We start from the raw sequence: 21,656 nt of genomic DNA, 5'->3' as shown, positions 1-21,656 counted from the left end.
AAATGCCAGCCATCACGGCTCTTCACACCACAACAACCATCTTTTCTTCCACAAGCAGCATTATTATCAGCTACCCCAGCCTCTCTCCAACTGCACACCAGTCATAGTGAGGTGGGAATACAAACCCTGGTTCGGGTAGGGGGTAGAAATAGGAGAGGTAAAGAAAAGTAAGAATGGGATTCAAACCCTGGTTCGGGTAGGGGGAAATGAAAGTATAGAGGGTGCCAGAGGTGGAGGCAGGACAAGACACACCAGCAGATTCAGCAGACAAACTCACCTAAACAGTCCTACAGATGCCAGCAAATACAAGGCCATAAAGGCCAACTCACCTGAAATGGCCGCCTGGATTCATAAGGCTCACACGGGCCACACCCTTAGCTTAAATACATCCTGGATTTCTTCCTTGCTTCTCCCAAGAGTCCCTAACCCTGACTAAGAAAGCATATTCTACGTTTTGCTCTGCATCACTTCCTGTTACCTTGTTTGTGTACTGTAGAATTTCTTGCTCCTTTTGGACTAATAATCACTTTTTCCTCCCTATAATTTACACATTTTTGCATAGTTAACTCTATTGCATACTTATTCTATTCTAACACTCACTCCTACAGATCTTTGTATCTGGTTGTCTAGCTTAGCATGGCTACCACTTGTCTTCCTCCATCTCTTGCTTTCACCTGCTCCGTGTGTCAGATGTTTAGTTACTCCTCTAACCCCTTTAGCGATAACAGTACGTCTAACATATGTAATCTTTTTGTAGATTTGGGGGTGAGGTTATCGTGATCAACGTTATCGTTGAAAACCACTTGATAGCGAGCCAGGTCCCTATAGCCAGTGCGGAGTCACCTAGTGTAGCGAGCTCCATTACCCGCCCCCTTGCAGGTGACTGTCAGGAAGAGGAGTCATAGTCCTAAAGTCAAGCCCGTGGTTCACCATCAACCTGTCCACGTTTCAAATAGATTTTCCCCACTCCGCTGAGGACAAAACCCTGGTAATTGGCAGCTCTATAGTCAGAAACGTGGCATTAGCGACACCAGTGACCATAGTCAAATGCATTCCAGGGGCCAGAGCGGGCGACATAGAATCCTATTTAAAACTGCTGGCTAAGGATAAGCGTAAATACGGTAAAATAGTTATTCACGTCGGCGGTAATGACACCCGGTTACGCCAATCGGAGGTCACTAAAATTAATGTTGCATCGGTGTGTAATTTTGCCAAAACAATGTCGGACTCCGTAGTTTTCTCTGGACCCCTGCCAAATCTGACCAGTGATGACATGTTTAGCCGCATGTCCTCATTCAATCGCTGGTTGTCTAGATGGTGTCCAGCAAACAATGTGGGCTACAGAGATCATTTCCAATCTTTTTGGAGACAACCTGGTCTGATGAGGAGAGACAGCATCCATCCCACTTTGGAAGGAGCTGCTCTCATTTCTAGCAATATGGACCAATTTATAAGTCATCCAAAAACATGACAACCCAGGGTTGAGACCAGGATGCAGAGTTGTAGTCTTACACACTTCCCTGCAGCTTCCCACCTGATGCTCAAATCAAAAAACACAAAAGGAGCAAATCCTCTTGTGCAAAAAAAAATTTAAAACAAAAACTTTAACTGAACAAAATCATCAAACTATTAAATGTGGTTTGCTGAATATTAGGTCTCTCCTTTGGAAGTCTCTGTTAGTGAATGATTTGATCTGTGATCATCATATTGATATATTTTGTTTTACAGAAACCTGGCTGCAGCAGGAGGATCATGTTAGCATTAATGAATCAACTCCCTCTGACTATTTAAATGTTCATGTTCCTCCAACCACAGGCAGAGGAGGAGGAGTGGCAGCTATCTTCAGATCAGGGTTACTAATCAGTCCTAGACCCAAGATTAGCCCCCTTGTCCTCGTCTTTGCCAGTGGGCCCTCTCCCCACTGCTGCTCTGGGGGGGGGGTCCGGTCGGATGGACGGCTTCAGCGTCGCCAGAAGTCTTGCCATTCGCCAGAAGTCTGGCCATCCGCCAGGATCTATCACGACACGTTTTGAGTCTTGTTTTGTTTTGTCTTGTTTTCAGGTTCTAGGTTAATTTCTTGTCGTGTTTTTTCCCCTGCCACAACACCATTCCTGACAATCTGACTATTTTTTTTATTACCTTGAGTTTACATTACTTGACTGTACTGCTTCTGAGAAGAATTTTACAAATAGAAGGTGTCTATCAGAGAATGCCAGATTAAGAGTTGATTTCATCATCCTTTTCTTCACTGCCATGTGCAGATATGACAGAGGACGGCTACCTAAATTTTACTCCAGTAAAACTTGACTCTCTTGTTGACAGCACTATAGCTTCAATGCGTACAACACTGGACAATGTTGCCCCTCTGAAAAGGAAGGTAATCAGTCAGAAGAGGTTGGCTCCTTGGTATAATTCACAGCTGCTTTAAAGCAGACTGCAAGAAAGCTGGAGAGACAGTGGCGTTCCTCCAATTTAGAAGAGTCTCAATTAGTCTGGAAAGATAGTTGTATAACTTATAAGAAAGCCCTTCGTAAAGCTAGAACTGCTTATTATTCATCATTGATAGAAGAGAATAAGAATAATCCCAGGTTTCTTTTCCGCACTGTTGCCAGGCTGACAAAGAGTCCGAGCTCTGTTGAGCCATGTATTCCTTTAACTCTCAGCAGTGATGATTTCATGAGATTCTTTATCAATAAAATTGTTTCTATCAGAGAGAAGATTAAAGGAATCCTTCCCACTATTATCACTGGTGTACTATCATCAAGTACAGCAGCTGTTCAAGGAGGTTTTCCCCTTAAGTAACACTTCCATACTGGATTTGATCAATCTCTCTTTGTTGATTTGGTTAATTAAATATGGATATGTACCTCAGACTTTTAATTCAATTCAATTCAATTCAATTCAATTTTATTTATATAGCGCCAGATTACAACAATTGTCATCTCAAGGCACTTAAGTAATATAGTCCAATTCAAGCCAATTGGAATTCAATTCATTGTAATCATAATCCAATTAATTCATATAGAGCTAATTCAAAAAATTAATATCCTAGCTAAGGAAACCAACAGATTGCACCGAAATGTGTCTTCAGTCCAATCTCCCGTCCTGAGCGTGCCTGTGGCAACTGTGGAAAGGAACAACTCCCTTTTAACAGGAAGAAACCTCTGGCAGAACCAGACTCAGGAAGGGTGGCCATCCGCCTCGACCAGCTGGGGTTTGAGAAGACAGAAAAGAGGGAAAAGAGGGGGGAAAAACACCATAACGCCATTCAAAGGATATCTGTTGGAACAGGGAAACATAGGTTAATAACCACAATAATGTCACATGTACATAAAATCAATTTTGAAATTAAACAGGGGGAAAAAGAGAGCAAAGTGAGGAAAGGTGTGACAGATGAGGTCCCCCAGCAGTCTAAGCCTATAACAGCTTAACTATGGGATGTTTCAGGATTACCTGAGCCATCCCTAACTGTAAGCTTTATCGAAAAGAAAAGTTTTAAGCCTAATCTTAAAAGTGGAAAGGGTGTCTGCTTCCCGGACATTTACTGGCAGCTTATTCCACAAGAGAGGGGCCTGATAACTGAAGGCTCTACCTCCCATTCTACTTTTAGAAACTCTGGGAACAACAAGTAAACCTGCAGTTTGGGAGCGAAGTGCTCTGTTAGGAAAATATCTTACAATTAAATCTTTAAGATATGATGGAGCTCGGTCATTAAGAACTTTATATGTCAGAAGAAGAATCTTAAATTCTATTCTGAATTTAACAGGGAGCCAATGAAGTGAAGCTAAAACTGGAGAAACATGATCTCTCCTGTTAGTTCTCATCAGAACTCTGGCTGCAGCATTTTGGATCAGCTGGAGGCTTTTCAAAGAATATGTGGGACAGCCCAATAATAAGGAATTACAGTAGTCCAATCTTGAAGTAACAAATGCATGAACTAGTTTCTCTGCATCACCCTGAGACAGGATGTTCCTGATTTTAGCAATATTACGAAGGTGAAAGAAGGCAGTCCTAGAAACCAGTTTTATATGTGCGTCAAATGATAAATTCTGGTCAAAAATAACTCCAAGGTTCCTCACTGTAGAACTAGAAGCCAAGGAAATACCATCTAGAGTAACTATATAACTAGACAATTTCTCCCTGAAGCGCTCAGGTCCAAAGAGAACAACTTCAGTTTTGTCTGAATTTAAAAGCAGACAGTTCTGAGTCATCCAGGTCTTTATGTCTTTAAGACAGGCTTGTAGCCTGACCAACCTGTAGGTTTCATCTGGTTTCATAGATAAGTACAGCTGAGTATCATCAGCATAACAATGGAAATTTATGCCATGCTGTCTGATAATGTTACCTAATGGAAGCATGTATAAAGTAAAAAGAATCGGTCCAAGCACAGAACCCTGAGGAACTCCATGACTTACTCCAACGTGTGAGGAAGATTCCTCATTTACAAGAACAAACTGGAATCTATCAGATAAATATGACTTAAACCAGCCTAATGCAGTTCCTTTAATCCCAATAACATGTTCAAGTCTCTGTAACAGAATGCTGTGATCGATCGTATCAAATGCAGCACTGAGATCCAATAGGACAAGCACAGAAACAAGTCCGCTATCAGAGGCTAACAGGAGATCATTGGTAACTTTCACCAGTGCTGTTTCTGTGCTATGATGCACTCTGAATCCTGACTGAAACTCTTCAAACAGATTATTTCTATGTAAATGATCACAAAGTTGAACTGCAACTATTTTTTCAAGAACTTTGGACAAAAAAGGGAGATTGGATATAGGTCGATAATTAGCCAACACTTCTGAATCAAGAGTAGGTTTTTTAAGTAAAGGTTTAATTACAGCAACCTTAAAAGTCTGAGGTACATATCCTGTCAACAAAGACCGATTGATCAAATCCAATATGGAAGTGTCATTTAAGGGGAAAACCTCCTTGAACAGTCTGGTTGGGATTGGGTCTAACATACAAGTTGATGGTTTAGAAGAGACTATTGCTGTTGTTAGCTCAGAAAGATCAACTGGACAGAAGCTGTCTAAATACAATTCAGGTTCGAAAGATACTTCTAAAGCTGCTCTACTTGATGATACATCAGTGATAATAATGGGAAGGATTCCATTAATCTTCTCTCTGATAGAAACAATTCTATTGATGAAGAATCTCATGAAATCATCACTGCTGAGAGTTAAAGGAATACATGGCTCAACAGAGCTCGGACTCTTTGTCAGCCTGGCAACAGTGCTGAAAAGAAACCTGGGATTATTCTTATTCTCTTCTTCTTCTTTATTCAATAATGAATAATACGCAGTTCTAGCTTTACGAAGTGCTTTCTTATACGTTATTAAACTATCTTTCCAGACTAATTGAGACTCTTCTAAGTTAGAGGAATGCCACTGTCTCTCCAGCTTTCTTGCAGTCTGCTTTAACGCACGCAGCTGTGAATTATACCAAGGAGCCAACCTCTTCTGACTAATTACCTTCCTTTTCAGAGGGGCAACATTGTCCAGTGTTGTACGCATTGAAGCTGTAGTGCTGTCAACAAGAGAGTCAAGTTCTACTGGAGTAAAATTTAGGTAGCCATCCTGTGTCATATCAGCACATGGCAGTGAAGAAAAGGATGATGAAATCAACTCTTTAAATCTGGTTACAGCATTCTCTGACAGACACCTTCTATATGTAGAATTCTTCTCAGAAACCGTGTAGTCAAGTAATGTAAATTCAAAAGTTATTAAAAAATGGTCAGACAAGACAGGGTTATGAGGGAACACTGTTAACTGTTCACTCTCAATGCCATAAGTCAGCACAAGGTCAAGGGTATGATTAAGGCAGTGAGTAGGTCTGTGAACACTTTGAGAAAATCCAATAGAGTCTAATATAGAATTAAAGTTAATATTTAGGCTGTCATTTTCAACATCTACATGAATATTAAAGTCACCCACTACAATGACTTTATCTGTACTCACCACTAACTGGGATAAAAACTCTGAGAATTCAGACAGAAACTCAGAATAAGGGCCAGGTGGACGATACACAACAACAAACACAAGAGGTTTTTGTGATTTCCACTTTGGGTGGGAAAAACTGAGAATCAGAGATTCAAAAGAGCTAAAACTAATCTTGGGTCTAGGACTGATTAGTAACCCTGATCTGAAGATAGCTGCCACTCCTCCTCCTCTGCCTGTGGTTCTAGGAACATGAACATTTAAATAGTCAGAGGGAGTTGATTCATTAATGCTAACATGATCCTCCTGCTGCAGCCAGGTTTCTGTAAGACAAAATATATCAATATGATGATCACAAATCAAATCATTCACTAACAGAGACTTCAAAGGGAGAGATCTAATATTCAGCAAACCACATTTAATAGTTTGATGTTTTTGTTCAGTTAAAGTTTTTGTTTTAATTTTTTTTTGCACAAGAGGATTTGCTCCTTTTGTGTTTTTTGATTGAGGGGGGGGCAGCATCAGGTGGGAAGCCGCAGAGAAGTGTGTAAGACTACAACTCTGCATCCTGGTCTCAACCCTGGGATGTCATGTTTTTGGATGACTAATAAATTCGTCCATATTTCTAGAAATGAGAGCCGCTCCTTCCAAAGTGGGATGGATGCCGTCTCTCCTCATCAGACCAGGTTTTCTCCAGAAAGATTGCCAATTATCTATGTAGCCCACGTTGTTTGCTGGACACCATCTAGACAACCAGCGATTGAATGAGGACATGCGGCTAAACATGTCATCACTGGTCAGATTTGGCAGGGGTCCAGAGAAAACTACGGAGTCCGACATTGTTTTGGCAAAATTACACACCGATGCAACATTAATTTTAGTGACCTCCGATTGGCGTAACCGGGTGTCATTACCGCCGACGTGAATAACTATTTTACCGTATTTACGTTTATCCTTAGCCAGCAGTTTTAAATAGGATTCTATGTCGCCCGCTCTGGCCCCTGGAATGCATTTGACTATGGTCGCTGGTGTCTCTAATGCCACGTTTCTGACTATAGAGCTGCCAATTACCAGGGTTTTGTCCTCAGCAGGTGTGTCGCTGAGTGGAGAAAATCTATTAGAAACGTGGACAGGTTGATGGTGAACCACGGGCTTGACTTTAGGACTATGACTCCTCTTCCTGACAGTCACCCAGCCACTCTTAAGTCCCGGCTGCTCGGGATCTGCTCGGGGACGACTAACAGAGCTAGCTACGTTAGGTGGCTCCGCACTGACTAAAGGGGCCTGGCTCGCTATCGGGTGGTTTTCAACAGTGCAGAGCCGAGCTTCCAATTCAGATAACCTTGCCTCCAAAACTACAAAAAGACTACATTTGTTACATGTACCATTACCACTAAAGGAGGCAGAGGAGTAACTAAACATCTGACACACGGAGCAGGTGAAAGCAGGAGATAGAGGAAGAGAACTGGTAGCCATGCTAAGCTAGCGAACCAGACACAACGCTAAAAAGTGAAAAATAAAAACTAAAGATCTGTAAGAGTGAGCGTTAGAATATAACAAGTATGGGATAGAGTTAACTATGCAAGATGTGTAAATTATAGGGAGAAATAAGGTGATTATTAGTAGTTCAAGAAGAGCGAGAACTGTCACAGTGCACACACACAAAGCAACAGGAAGTGATGCAATACGTCTTACCGCAAAGCAAAGCCGTCAGACCGTTTTAAGGTTGCTGTAATCAAACCTTTACTTAAAAAACCTACTCTTGATTCAGCAGTGTTCAATATAAGTATATTTTTTCGACTACAATAGACAATTTATACTTCATGTGGAGCTTTGATTGTGGACTCTGATATACAGCCATGTTGAAAAAGTACAATTTCATGGCCATGGCTTAGTGCATAAAGTGGTCATCCTCCTGTAACCAAACATATATATAGCTGGCACATGAGGCACCAAAAATATATATCTATATAGCGGACACACGTAGCGTGATGTGATAAGATATAAGGATTTATCCGAAAGTTCTCACTATCTGAATAAGCCTTATTTAACCTCATTTTTGGGCAACACCTTAAATTGAAGGAAAAATACATCTAACGATTCTGGTATGTTAAATCAATTATCAGTTATTGATTAATAATCAATAATTAATTAATTCCAGTCTCATACAGTTGCTACTCGTGAATTCTCGTTTTGTCGGACTCACACGTACGTAAAGAACACATACTCAAAAAACGGTTGATTTTATATATGTATATATGAACCATTTATTAAAATGATATGACCAAAGACATGAACCTTAAGACAACAGGAGAAATGTTTTTAATATGGTTGATTATATAAGAAACACTTAGTGAATGGAAAAGAAATAAGGGAACTGCACAGGTAATCGCCAGCGGGTCCAACCGGGTCTCTCGTGGCCTTCGTTGTGGTTGACTTTCGGGTACTGGACCGGTCGCTCTCCTGCGCCGGAGGGGCGTCTGGTGGCTCAGAACACCAACGGAGTGGTGTACAGGAATTCACCGCACATAATGATAAAACTGTCCAAGGGTCGAGTTGGTTTTGGCTGCTGACCAACTCTGATGAGGTGAACTTAAATTCACCAAAGATTAACAAAAAGGTTGACAAGCTGAAAGCTGGTTCCTTTTGGTGATCAAAAATAGGTGAGGATGTGTGCAGCAGCAGAGTTTAAGGAGACAGGATAACGGACAAACAAAAAATGCAAAACGTATCTTTCTACTTCATTCTTCTCTTTCAGTCTTTGTTCGGACCTTTTTCTTCCATCTCATCTTCCTCTCCGGCCATTTTCAAAGACTCTCCGCCAGACTCTCATTCCATCAATCTTAAAACTCTCTGCTCTTCATCTTCTTCTGTTCAACTCCAACTTTCTTCTGACTTTTCCTCACGGTTTCCAGGGTTTGATTCGCGGCGGCGGGGCATGACGTAGGCTTAGGTTACACTTTCAGCCAATGGTATGCCTGAAACTGTTGTGATGTCTGCCTGGGTGTATTTTGTAAGACGACCTGTTCTGGCCGTGGATTAAACATTGTGGATTAAGCAAAGGAATCTGGTTTCTTCATTCCTTTGTTTCATAAACATTCGTTCAGAGGATTCTGAAAACACCATAACTTGTTAAGATATAAAGGTTAAGGATATGGCGTAACATGATGATTATGAGTCTCAAAATTCAGATGGATATCTGTAAAGTTATGATGTATGACAAACGAACCAAAAAATTTTATCTCCCTGTGTTAAACACAGAATACAATAAGAAACAGCTGAAGCATTGGTTAACAGTTGCAATATTTCATACAAATGTCACATGTCATATGAAAGTTGTTGACTTGGTTTTGGGTTTAACTATTCAGGACTACGGACCACTCAGGGGCAATGTGGCTCCATAAGCTGATTAGTAATTTTCTAAAATAATGCCTTCTTTCGTATCCTTCCACGTACGATCGTGAAAAAGGTATCAAAATGCAGCTTGTGATATCACTGAGAACATGAAAGAACTTGTACAAAGAAATAAGAAATAAAATAAAAGAAATAAAGCACATTTAATACAGTTTCAAGATTCAGCTAAAAAGTGATTCTGGGTGAGATCCTTTTGAGAGGTCCATGCAGTGACTGTTTCTGGCTTGAGTCAGAGTCAGAATCAGGACAAACTGTCACCATTGTTTATTTTGACCCAGATAGGGTCAGAAGTGTCCTGTTCTGGTTTTCTACAATACTCTCCTGAGAGGGTCCATTGTTTGTTCAGCTTAGTTAGCATTAAGTTATTAATGCATTCACCTAAATTTATGGCACAATTCTGTGGAAAAAGGGGCTGAGAAAACTCCCCCAAAATGCAAAGGTTGTTGTAAATCTGAGGATCTCTTGTCCTTAAGACTTTGGAAATCTCCCACATTTTGGTGTGGAGATGTTCGTGTGTAAGTTTGAATTAAATTCCACACTTGAGTTAGCTACACTCCACCTGTAGGGTTAGCAATTTGATCCCCAGTCTTTTCCCTTCACATGTTAAGCATCCTTTGGCAATACACTTAAAGGGGAACTCCGTTATTTTTAAACCTAGGCCTTATTTCTGGCATGAAATACGTTCATCTACTCACCGAGAACAGTTTGGCGAAAGTCGGCGTCCTTCGGAAGATATTTAGATAACTCGCGATCCATATAACTGAGTGAACGGGGCTTAGACGATGCAGCTTCTAAGTAAGGCATTATCTGTCTTTATTTCACCAATACTTTAAGACGAATGAATGAACGAGCGTGTTCCCCTTTCATACCATAGTGTGGTTGCCAGAAAAATCCATCGAGTACCAAAGCATGGCTTTACATTACTAAACTGGTGTGAACTAGGTTGAATTAGAAAGGCTATACACCCCCATATGTTGGATGCCCTGGTTAGACCTTGCTGCAATGGTGGCTTATACGGTCACCACAGTTACTTGCAATGTAATTACAACAAAAATATACACAAAATAAAGAGTGAAAAATATAATAAATGAAAAATGAGTAAAAACTGATCAAGTTGAAAGGTGTCAAGCTGGTGTTCAGAATCTCTGAGTACAGAATCTCTGAGAGAGAAGAGGTAGGTTGATCCTTGCTTGATTGTATTTTTGAAGAAGGCCAGGCGACAACTGAGTAGAGTAATTTAGATACTCCTTACTGGTCTGGTTGAAGGATACCTCCTGGGAGGAAGCACTGGCTGTGGTGAGGAGAAACTGAGCCGCCGAAGGGTCAGTCAGCAGGTAAGTTGTGAAGCTGAGTTCTCCCAGATGTGTCCACATGGGTGAAAAGGACTGGGCTGAACCACTGATTCGAATCAGCATCAGGTTCAACAAAGTGTGCTGGATAGTCACGAGAGAGCCCTGATTACCACGTTGAGGACGCTGACAATCTGGCGAAGACTGGCTGCTGGTCCTGATATAGAAGGGCTCCTGATATGGTTGAATAAGCCACAGGTGTGCATTCAGGAGCCGGTCAGAAGAAAGCTTCTGCAGCCTTCTCAGCCTCAATCTAAAGCTCAGATCTCAAAACAACACAACACAGGTCAGGTATAATCATGATAATATGCTGTACTTTATCGATGTTGAGCATGTTATGTACAGCAGTAGCATAACAGATCTGAATGGTTGTTTGCCTGATTCGATGTCATATGAATTGCTGGATGGTAATAAACAAACAAGACTATCTATTTAATCTATTTAATAATCTAATTAATTAGAAAAACATTTTCTAACCACAACTTAGCTGAAACTTAGTGTAGCGCTCTTAGTCTTACTCAACACTGACACCCACATTCATGCTAGGTTCAGAGAGCTAGAGGATACCTCTGATTATTCTAACGACTCATTGAGAGGGGGAGATTTCGTAAAGTTGAGCAGTAACAATTTTTATTGCCTTACAGCAACTATGTGAGAATATCATCACAGTGGAAAAATATAGAAAACAAAAAAATAGAGTTCTTTCAAAATAAGAAAAATAAATAAAAGTTCAAATAAAAGTGTCCTTCCTTGAAGTTAAAGAAAGTGTTCAGTTCCTTTAATTCTGATGTGTGTGTACACTATTCCTATGGCTACCCGGGTAGTACTTTGTGACCTTATCTGAGTGCGTGAAATGTATCAACGGACCAATGTCCTCTGAGGGCAGACCCCACGGCTGGCCACACCCTGTTCTTAGTCAATCGTCTCTTCAGTTGGCTCGCACACTGAACCCACAGGGTTCAGAATGATCAAAACCTAATCCGAGGGAAAAAGAAACCAATCCACATACAGCGTAGAAACTACATATTACTATTTTATCATCACACTGAAAATATGTATCATGTCTAACCAGAATGCACAATGTAAGGCATCTCAAACATGAATGTTAAATTATAGTTAGGGATGGCTCAGGTAATCCTGAAACAACCCACAGTTAAGCTGCTATAGGCTTAGACTGCTGGGGGACCTCATCTGTCACACCTTTCCTCACTTTGCTCTCTTTTTCCTCCTGTTTAATTTCTCAAATGATTTTATGTACATGTGACATTATCGAGGTCATTAACTTGTGTTTCCCTGTTCCAGCAGGTATCCTTTGAATGGTTTTATAATGTTTTCCCCCTTCTTTTCCCTCTTTTCTGTCTTCTCAAACCCCAGCTGGTCGAGGCGGATGGCCACCCTTCCTGAGTCTGGTTGTGCCGGAGGTTTCTTCCTGGTTCTGGTTCTGCCAGAGGTTTCTTCCTGTTAAAAGGGAGTCGTTCCTTTCCACAGTCGCCTCAGGCACGCTCAGGACGGGAGATTGGACTATTAGGATATTGTTTTTTGAATTGGCTCTATGTGAAATAATTGGATTATTTTGAAATTAATTAATTGGATTTTATTAGATTATGATTACAATTAATTTAATTCCAATTGACTTGAATTGGACTATATTATTGAAGTGCCTTGAGATGACATTTGTTGTAATTAGGCGCTATATAAATAAAACTGAGTTGAATTTAATTAAATTCACAATATACACTTTAACACGGACAGATTTTATCCTTCTGAGGCACTGTTTATTTTTAAATCATTTTCTAATTTGTATTTATTTTTTTTAACTGCAATATATTCCACCTTTACTCAACTCAACTCCACCCAACTCAACGTTATTTATAAAGCCTTTTAAAAACAGCCATGGCTGAAACAGAGTGCTGTACATGAATAATAACACGTTAAGTATAAGATAGTATAAGTATAGTATAAGTATAAGACATAAAACATAAGAACAAAATAAAAACAGAAACAGTAGGGTTAAAAGCCAGGGAGTAAAAATTTATTTTAAGACCCGTTTTAAAAAAAAAAGGCTCTATCTCCTCTGAGCTTCCGTTTAGCCCTAGGCACCTCCAGGAGCAGCTGATCAGCTGACCTGAGGCACTGGGCAGGAGTGTAAGGATGGAGCAGCTCAGAGATGTAAACAAACATTTTAATAAATTTCCTTTTAAAGGTTTTAAATGAATTATGGTTATATTACAGTCTCAAATAAACATTTTAATTAACCAAATTAAATAACCCAAATCACATCAAGGAGAATCATCAGGGGGTGAATACTTAATCTGACCATCAAGCTAATCAACTACATTCATGGCAATGATTGGGCAGTGCCCACATCTGCGTGGGGGAAGGCACCATTACCGATCAGCATTAGCATCACACTAGAGTAAAGGCAATCAAAAAATTCTCAATGATACAGTATGAACCACAGCCATGTTAACAATAAACATAGTTGTATAACTCCAATTGGTTTTAAGGAAACTTTTTGAACAAAAGCATTACATAGTTAGCAACCGCTACTATCAAGGTAATACACAGGCTAATATGCAGGCCTAGCCTCTTCGCAAGCAGGTGGCTATGCTTACCGGAGTTCACAACGAGAGGGCTCACTCAAGCAAGCGGCTCCTTGTGCTCTTTTTACACACAGGATCTGGTCCTACCAAGCAATTAGCTTATTAGTAATAGATAAGAGGTAATTAATCAAGAAATAATAACTGTTATGTAGCATTCACACAGGGACTCGTCAGTAGCATGTGCTCACAGGCTAAAATCTTGGATGGGAGGAGAAAAACCATGAGAGTGCAGCTGGGATGTGTGACAACAGTGAGATACAAAGCGAGTGGGCCACCTTCTGACGAAACATCAGAATCAGAATCAGCTTTATTGGTCAAGTATCTCAACACACAAGGAATTTGACTCTTTTTCTTAGCTTGCGATGTACATAAATGTAAACATAACATAACAAACATTCACCTGGGAAAAACAAGGACAACAATTCAATTCAATTCAATTCAATTTTATTTATATAGCGCCAGATTACAACAATTGTCATCTCAAGGCACTTAAGTAATATAGTCCAATTCAAGCCAATTGGAATTCAATTCATTGTAATCATGATCCAATTAATTCTTATAGAGCCAATTCAAAACATTTATATCCTAGCTAAGGAAACCAACAGATTGCACCGAAACGTGTCTTCAGTCCAATCTCCCGTCCTGAGCGTGCCTGTGGCAACTGTGGAAAGGAACGACTCCCTTTTAACAGGAAGAAACCTCTGGCAGAACCAGACTCAGGAAGGGTGGCCATCCGCCTCGACCAGCTGGGGTTTGAGAAGACAGAAAAGAGGGAAAAGAGGGGGGAAAAACACCATAACGCCATTCAAAGGATATCTGTTGGAACAGGGAAACATAGGTTAATAATCACAATAATGTCACATGTACATAAAATCAATTGTGAAATTAATCAGGGGGAAAAAGAGAGCAAAGTGAGGAAAGGTGTGACAGATGAGGTCCCCCAGCAGTCTAAGCCTATAGCAGCTTAACTATGGGATGTTTCAGGATTACCTGAGCCATCCCTAACTATAAGCTTTATCAAAAAGGAAAGTTTTAAGCCTAATCTTAAAAGTGGAAAGGGTGTCTGCTTCCCGGACATTTACTGGCAGCTTATTCCACAAGAGAGGGGCCTGATAACTGAAGGCTCTACCTCCCATTCTACTTTTAGAAACTCTGGGAACAACAAGTAAACCTGCAGTTTGGGAGCGAAGTGCTCTGTTAGGAAAATATCTTACAATTAGATCTTTAAGATATGATGGAGCTCGGTCATTAAGAACTTTATAAGTGAGAAGAAGAATCTTAAATTCTATTCTGAATTTAACAGGGAGCCAATGAAGAGAAGCTAAAACTGGAGAAACATGATCTCTCCTGTTAGTTCTCATCAGAACTCTGGCTGCAGCATTTTGGATCAGCTGGAGGCTTTTCAGAGAATATGTGGGACAGCCCAATAATAAGGAATTACAGTAGTCCAATCTTGAAGTAACAAAAAACAATAAGTTAGAGAAAGGTATAAAAATGAATACATCACTAAAAATGACATATACAGGTTTAGCAACCATAGATTCCATGTGGGTTACACCAGCAAGATCAAAGACAATTATAACACCCACTGCCTGACTTGATTTATCATCATTGCTGTCCATCATGTACGATCATACATCTACAGTCAGGGCAGGAGTGCCCGGATGTGGGGGGAATGTGGACTGCCCTCTGGCGTCGCTGGGCACGTCTCTCGGTCCTTCTCTGCTAATTGCTGTCGTGTATTTGTGAAGTTGCTCTGGCACAGGTGACATGCCAAGCTGACTGGTCCAGTGCCAGGATTTCAAGCTGCGTGGGACTGATGGCAGTGTGCTTTAGGAGTTATTTTGTGTAGTCCTAGTAGCGCCTTTTTTGTCCGCTGGGAGCTCGTTTTGCGTTCCTCAGTTGGCCGTGGAGGCCTTGGTGAGGCAGGCGGTGGTCAGACATGCGGATGATGTGTACTATCCACCGTTGGTGTCTTTTGGCGACAGTTGCTTCCATACAGATGGAGTTGGTGTTGTGCAGGATTTCTGTGTGGGAGACACTGTCTTCCCAGGACAGACCAAGGATCTTCTGGAGGCAGAGGATGTGGAAGCCCTCCAGGTTCATGAAATGTTGTCTGTATGGAGTCCATGTTTCTGCCTCGTAGAGCAGGGTTGAAACACAAACTGTTGTAGACAGCGACCTTAGTGCTGACCTTTAGGTTTCGGTGTTTCAAAACTCTGCTGCAAAGGTGTCCGAAGATTGATGAGGCTTTGTTGATGCGGGTGTGTATTTCAGTGCCGAGGGGGCAGTGTGACGACAGTGTGGAGCCAAGATAGGTGAAATGGTGAACTGTTTTGAGTGGGATACCATTTATATGAAAGCTCGGGGGGGAGGTAGATTGGGTAGTGAGTTGTGACATGACTTCAGTTTTTTGGGTTGTGACTTGGAGCCCAAAGGATTGATACAGAGAGGAGATGGTGTTGAGGGCGTGCTGCATGGACTGTGGGCTGTGTGCTAAGACTGCACAGTCGTCAGCATATTGCTGCTCACAGATTTGCTTGGTCTTTGTCTTCATGTGGGCCTGGAGGTGTCATCTCCAGGTTCCAGGGAACAATGTAATAGGTATGTGATGGCAGAAAGAAAGAGGTTGAAAAGTACCGCGCTAAAACACAGCCTTGCTTCACCCCAGTTTTTTTACGTCGAAGGACTCTGACTGGAGTTCTCCTGTGAGGACTCTGGCGTGCATCCCATTATGTAGCTGTTTCAGGATGGAGAGGAACTTGGGTGGTACCCCATGTTTGGAGAGTTGTTGCCAGAGCACCTCATGGTCAACGGTGTTGAAGGCTTTGCTGAGATCAATGAAGGCTATGTGCTCTACCAGTCTGTTGAGCATAATCTTTGCCAGAATTTTCCCTGGATGGAGAGGAGGGAGATTCCATGGCAGATCACTCCGTCGCCTTTGTGTTTATAGATGACAGTGATGTTGTTGTCCTGTGGGAATGTCTCATGCTGCCAGTTGTTGGTGTTGGAAAGAAGGTGTTGGATCTCCTGAGCTTTCTGCACCCACCAGGTATCTCACATGACCCGAAGGGCACTTTAGGGCTCAGGTCTCGCTGCAGCGAAGGAGGATTTCAGGGTTGAAATCCCTGTGTGGGGAGTGGGGGAGTGGGGGGGTGGGGGGTGGGGGGGGGGGGGGGGGGGTGGTGACAGATGAGCCATCCAGTTTTAAGTCTAGTCTTAAAAGTGGAAAGGGTGTCTGCTTCCTGGACATTTACTGGTAACTTATTCCACAAGAGAGGGGCCTGATAACTGAAGGCTCTACCTCCCATTCTACTTTTAGAAACTCTGGGAACAACAAGTAAACCTGCAGTTTGCTCTGTTAGGAAAATATCTTACAATGAGATCTTTAAGATATGATGGAGCTCGGTCATTAAGAGCTTTATATGTGAAAAGAAGAATCTTAACTTCTATTCTGAATTTAACAGGGAGCTAATGAAGAGAAGCTAAAACTGGAGAAACATGATATCTCCTGTTAGTTCTCATCAGAACTCTGGCTGCAGCATTTTGGATCAGCTGGAGGCTTTTCAGAGAATATGTGGGACAGCCCAATAATAAAGAATTACAGTAGTCCAATCTTGAAGTAACAAATGCATGAACTAGTTTTTCTGCATCACCCTGAGACAGGATGTTCCTGATTTTAACAATATTACGAAGGTGAAAGAAGGCAGTGAAAGAAGAAACCTGTTTTATATGTGAGTCAAATGATAAATTCTGGTCAAAAATAACTCCAAGGTTCCTCACTGTAGAACTAGAATCCAAGGAAATACCATCTAGAGTAACTATATAACTAGACAATTTCTCCCTGAAGCGCTCAGGTCCAAAGAGAACCACTTCAGTTTTGTCTGAATTTAAAAGCAGACAGTTCCGAGTCATCCAGGTCTTTATGTCTTTAAGACAGGCTTGTAGTCTGACCAACCTATTGGTTTCATCTGGTTTCATAGATAAGTACAGCTGAGTATCATCAGCATAACAATGGAAATTTATGCCATGCTGTCTGATAGTGTTACCTAATGGAAGCATGCACAAAGTAAAAAGAATCGGTCCAAGCACAGAACCCTGAGGAACTCCATGACTTACTCCAATGTGTGAGGAAGATTCTTCATTTACAAGAACAAACTGGAATCTATCAGATAAATATTAAATAGTTCCTTTAATCCCAATAACATGTTCAAGTCTCTGTAACAGAATGCTGTGATCGATCGTATCAAATGCAGCACTGAGATCCAACAGGACAAGAAACAAGTCCGCTATCAGAGGCTAAGAGGAGATCATTGGTAACTTTCACCAGTGCTGTTTCTGTGCTATGATGCACTCTGAATCCTGACTGAAACTCTTCAAACACATTATTTCTATGTAAATGATCACAAAGTTGAACTGCAACTATTTTTTACAAGAACTTTAGACAAAAAAGGGAGATTGGATATAGGTCGATAATTAGCCAACACTTCTGAATCAAGAGTAGGTTTTTTAAGTAAAGGTTTAATTACAGCAACCTTAAAAGTCTGAGGTACATATCCTGTCAACAAAGACCGATTGATCAAATCGAATATGCAAGTGTCAATTAAGGGGAAAACCTCCTTGATTCTTTTCTTCATCCAGAATGTGGTGTTGGTGATGACCAGGTGATGTTCTGCACAGAGGGAGAGGAGCCGTAGCCCGTTGGTGTTCAATTTGCCCTCTCCCTGCTGACCAATAAACCGGTTCCATACCAGATGGTCTGTGCCCACTCTGGCGTTGAAGTCTCCCATCAGTATGAGTTTGTCCGTGGTTGGGATCTTCTGGATTACATGGTTGAGCATCCGGTAGAAGTCCTCTTTGGATGCGCAGTCCTCACTTCCACCTTCTCCGCTAGATGGCTTGGAAAACCAATGCCTCCCTTAGTATGGTAGGAGTTGCAGGGAACTGCCAGTAATCTGGTCTGTTGGACTCCGCCTATGCCTGTCCACTGGTGCAGATTTGATTTCGGGGTTTACTCCCCTGGCCAAAGTACCCTCCCAGGTTTACCCACATGGCAGTGGGCCAGTGGCTAGTTGGTTCAGGGCCTACTGCTGCCCTGCGATACCATATGTTTTAGCCTGGGGCCGTGAGGCTCCAGTATCTGTGTGCTGCCACAAGGAGGCAAGGTAGGGGTCTTGGTGAAGGAGAGGCTACGTACTGATCTCGGAAGATTGATGCACTCGGCTTCCTTTATCCAGACTGGATCGGTCAGTGGCAGGGACAAAGGGAGCAGGGCCATATACATTCCTACATGCAACATCTCTCTAGCATGCAGCACTAGATGTATCATTACACACTTTTGATTTTGATTTATATAAAGGGAAAGATTGACAGATTTAGTGACATGTTACTGTAATACATTATTAGAGCCAAGGCAAATGTTACCAACACACAAATGTGTTGAAAGTCAAATAATGTATTTTTCCTGTGCTATGAAGTACCAAAACACAATTTGGAATCAGCTGGTCTTATATTAAAGGTGATACATTTATAGAGATGACTGCTTTTCATTTAGAAAGAAATAAAAAGCTTTAATGTAATCAAATGTTATGCACGGTATCAGATTACATCAAAGCGCATCCAGAGGTACCAAATCAAATACATCTCCTCATAGAGAAAGATGTACAGTAATCTTTTTTATCGCAACACTCTGTGATTTTGAACTGGGGAGACCACTTGTCTTAAAAGTGAAATGATTTCCCACTCTTGGTTGCTAAAAGATTTAATCAGCTCAGCAGTTAAGGACCCCGCATTGTATTTTTATTTTAAAATGTTGGCAATGGGTGACAAGTCTGGACTGCGGGCAGGCTACTTTAGAACCCAATCACTGTTATTGCACAGCTATGATGCTGTATTAAGTGCAGTATGTGCTTTGACATAGTCAAAAAAATATATATCACAAAAAAGCCCATCTCTTGCTGTATTTGTTGCTTTGAGCCTCTGAAACCTTCACAGATAAGTTGGTTGCTCATTCCATACGTACTAACGTACCCCAATTTCATCATGGATATTGCCTTTTGAACTGTGGGCTTGAAACAAGCTAGATATTTCTCCTTTTTAGCCTGAAGGATGCATAATTTGAAAATAAATTGAAACTTTGATTTTTCAGACTATTCAAACTTCTTCAGTTTCCATTTGCCTTCAGCCATCTTAAATGAATTCATACCCATAGCATTTTAGAATCTTGTTTTCATTTAGGTTTTCTTTACCTGGTTAAGTTTTAACTTTTGTTTTCAGAAAAGTTTCTAAGCTGATGTAGTTATATCCTTATATCTACAGAATCAAGTTTGTTTTTAATTCAGTGGTGGGGGGACATTTTGTAATGCTTTCCAGCATTGTTCCTTGTGTACAGCAATTCGGAGCATACTTTCTATTTTTATATATAAAGCGCACTGGGTTATAAGGCACATTAAATTAAACAAAACTCAGATAAGTCAAACTTTATTCAACTCACTTGTTGTACTGCACGACTGATAATGTTGAGTTTGAAATCTGATTTGTAAGCATGTCTCTTAACAGGAGCCATTTTTGGGGCAGCGTTATAGAAAATGAATGAATGAATGCACACACCTTAATGCTGAAGCACAGATCGTATTACTCAGGGAGTCTCGTGACTACGGTGGCTGAAATGCTCAATTCATCAAGCAGTGCAGCTTCGTAGCTGACCAAGGCCGTGCTAAAACATTTTGACAGATTTTTGAGCACCGTGTACCACATAAAATCGGTTCTAGGTCAGAAAGCACAACCAGAATTAATTCATACATTAGGCGCTCCACGTTTTAAGGCTCACTGTTGATTTTTGAGAAAATTAAAGGATTTTAAGTGCGCCTTATGGTCCGAAAAATACGGCAAGTTATTTCACCCTAAAACATTTGGAAAAAATGTATCAGTCCAACTTCATAAAGGAAGTAGAGGACTAAGGAATTTGATAATCTAATATATTACTGAAACAGTACATTGTGATGTTTGTGTGTGCCTGTGTGTCTTTGTTAAAGGTTAGGATGAGAAATCAAAGAACTGGAGTCGCTAAGAAGTAAAGAAAAAGTAAGAGAATCTGAGGCCTGAATTTAGATAGAGGTGAGGAATGAGCCATGGTGGCTAAAAATACTCAGTTCTAACTGTGGAGCTGATCTACAGAGACTGAAACAGCGCTAAAAGTGATGCAGCACAAAAATACACACTAACACAGACAAACATTAGATGTCTGATATCGGTAAATCCACACCTACTCACCGTCATATACAAAATCTTTCCTGCAATCATATGCGTCCTCTCTTTTTGTTACACACACGTAACACACACTCAGCAGTATGCTGAGAAGCTGTGAAATGGTCCTGATTTTTTCCTGGTGGGGGGGAAAAATTTCTGTGAAGACAGCCAGGTTTCAGTATAACAAAGTGTCTTCCAAGCTCAAGCTCAGCAGCTGGACTGGCATGTAGATCTAAAAGCTAATAACCCATAATATAGAAATAAATCCTCACTTTCCTACAGTTCATCACAATTTGCTACAACACAATGGTGAGTCAACGAAAGTGAAGTTTAGGAAAGATTTTTTATATATTTATTCCTAATTGTTTATTATTTGTTTGTTTTTCAAAACACCTGGGGCTCTATTGTTGTGAATCAATGGCAGAGCACAGAGCATGAGGGTGTGGCAAGTGATTTGTGGTAATATTTGAGGCCTGAGGTGCTCAACTGCTGCAGAGTTTCAGAGAGCTTTGGATTAGTCAGAATACATTAGCAGCTAGAGTGGTGATGACCAGTCCCATCACTCTTTCATTGCCTGTAAAAGCAGAACCATCAGAATTGAGTGGAAACAGCTGAGAAATTAAGGGACCCATGTCCTTGTGCAGAAGGATGTGCAGCTTTGACACATTACTTTAAATTAATTATCTTTTGATAAGGCACATTAAGTCACAGACTTTCCTTTGTGGTAAGAGAACTGCTGCTAGATGTAGCAAATGGGTCTTAGTAGAGGATGAGGTCACAATCCCTGGGGTCCATGCATTGCGAATCATAATAAACGTTCTGTACATGATAATATTTCCAGCCAGACTTACAGTATGTCAGAGGAGAGCTAAGAATACTTTAATAATCTATCACCTAAAGTCTACTTAAAAGGATGTTCTTAAATTAGAACATAGTGGGGTTTTTTTCTTTCAGAAAAATAATCTGAATCCACATGTGAAAATTAAATGTAAAAATACGTTATTTATACCAAAAGGAAATCAAATGAAAATATATATAGTTATAAACAAAAGGCTTGCTTTTGAATTTGGCGAAGGACACTTTGTAACTTGACCTGTTTT

Source organism: Leuresthes tenuis, unplaced genomic scaffold (assembly GCF_036924035.1).
Source record: "Leuresthes tenuis unplaced genomic scaffold, fLeuTen1.0.hap1 SCAF_11, whole genome shotgun sequence".
Taxonomy (NCBI): domain Eukaryota; kingdom Metazoa; phylum Chordata; class Actinopteri; order Atheriniformes; family Atherinopsidae; genus Leuresthes; species Leuresthes tenuis.
The sequence above is the reverse complement of the archived record's forward strand: the minus strand, read 5'-3'. Positions refer to the sequence as shown.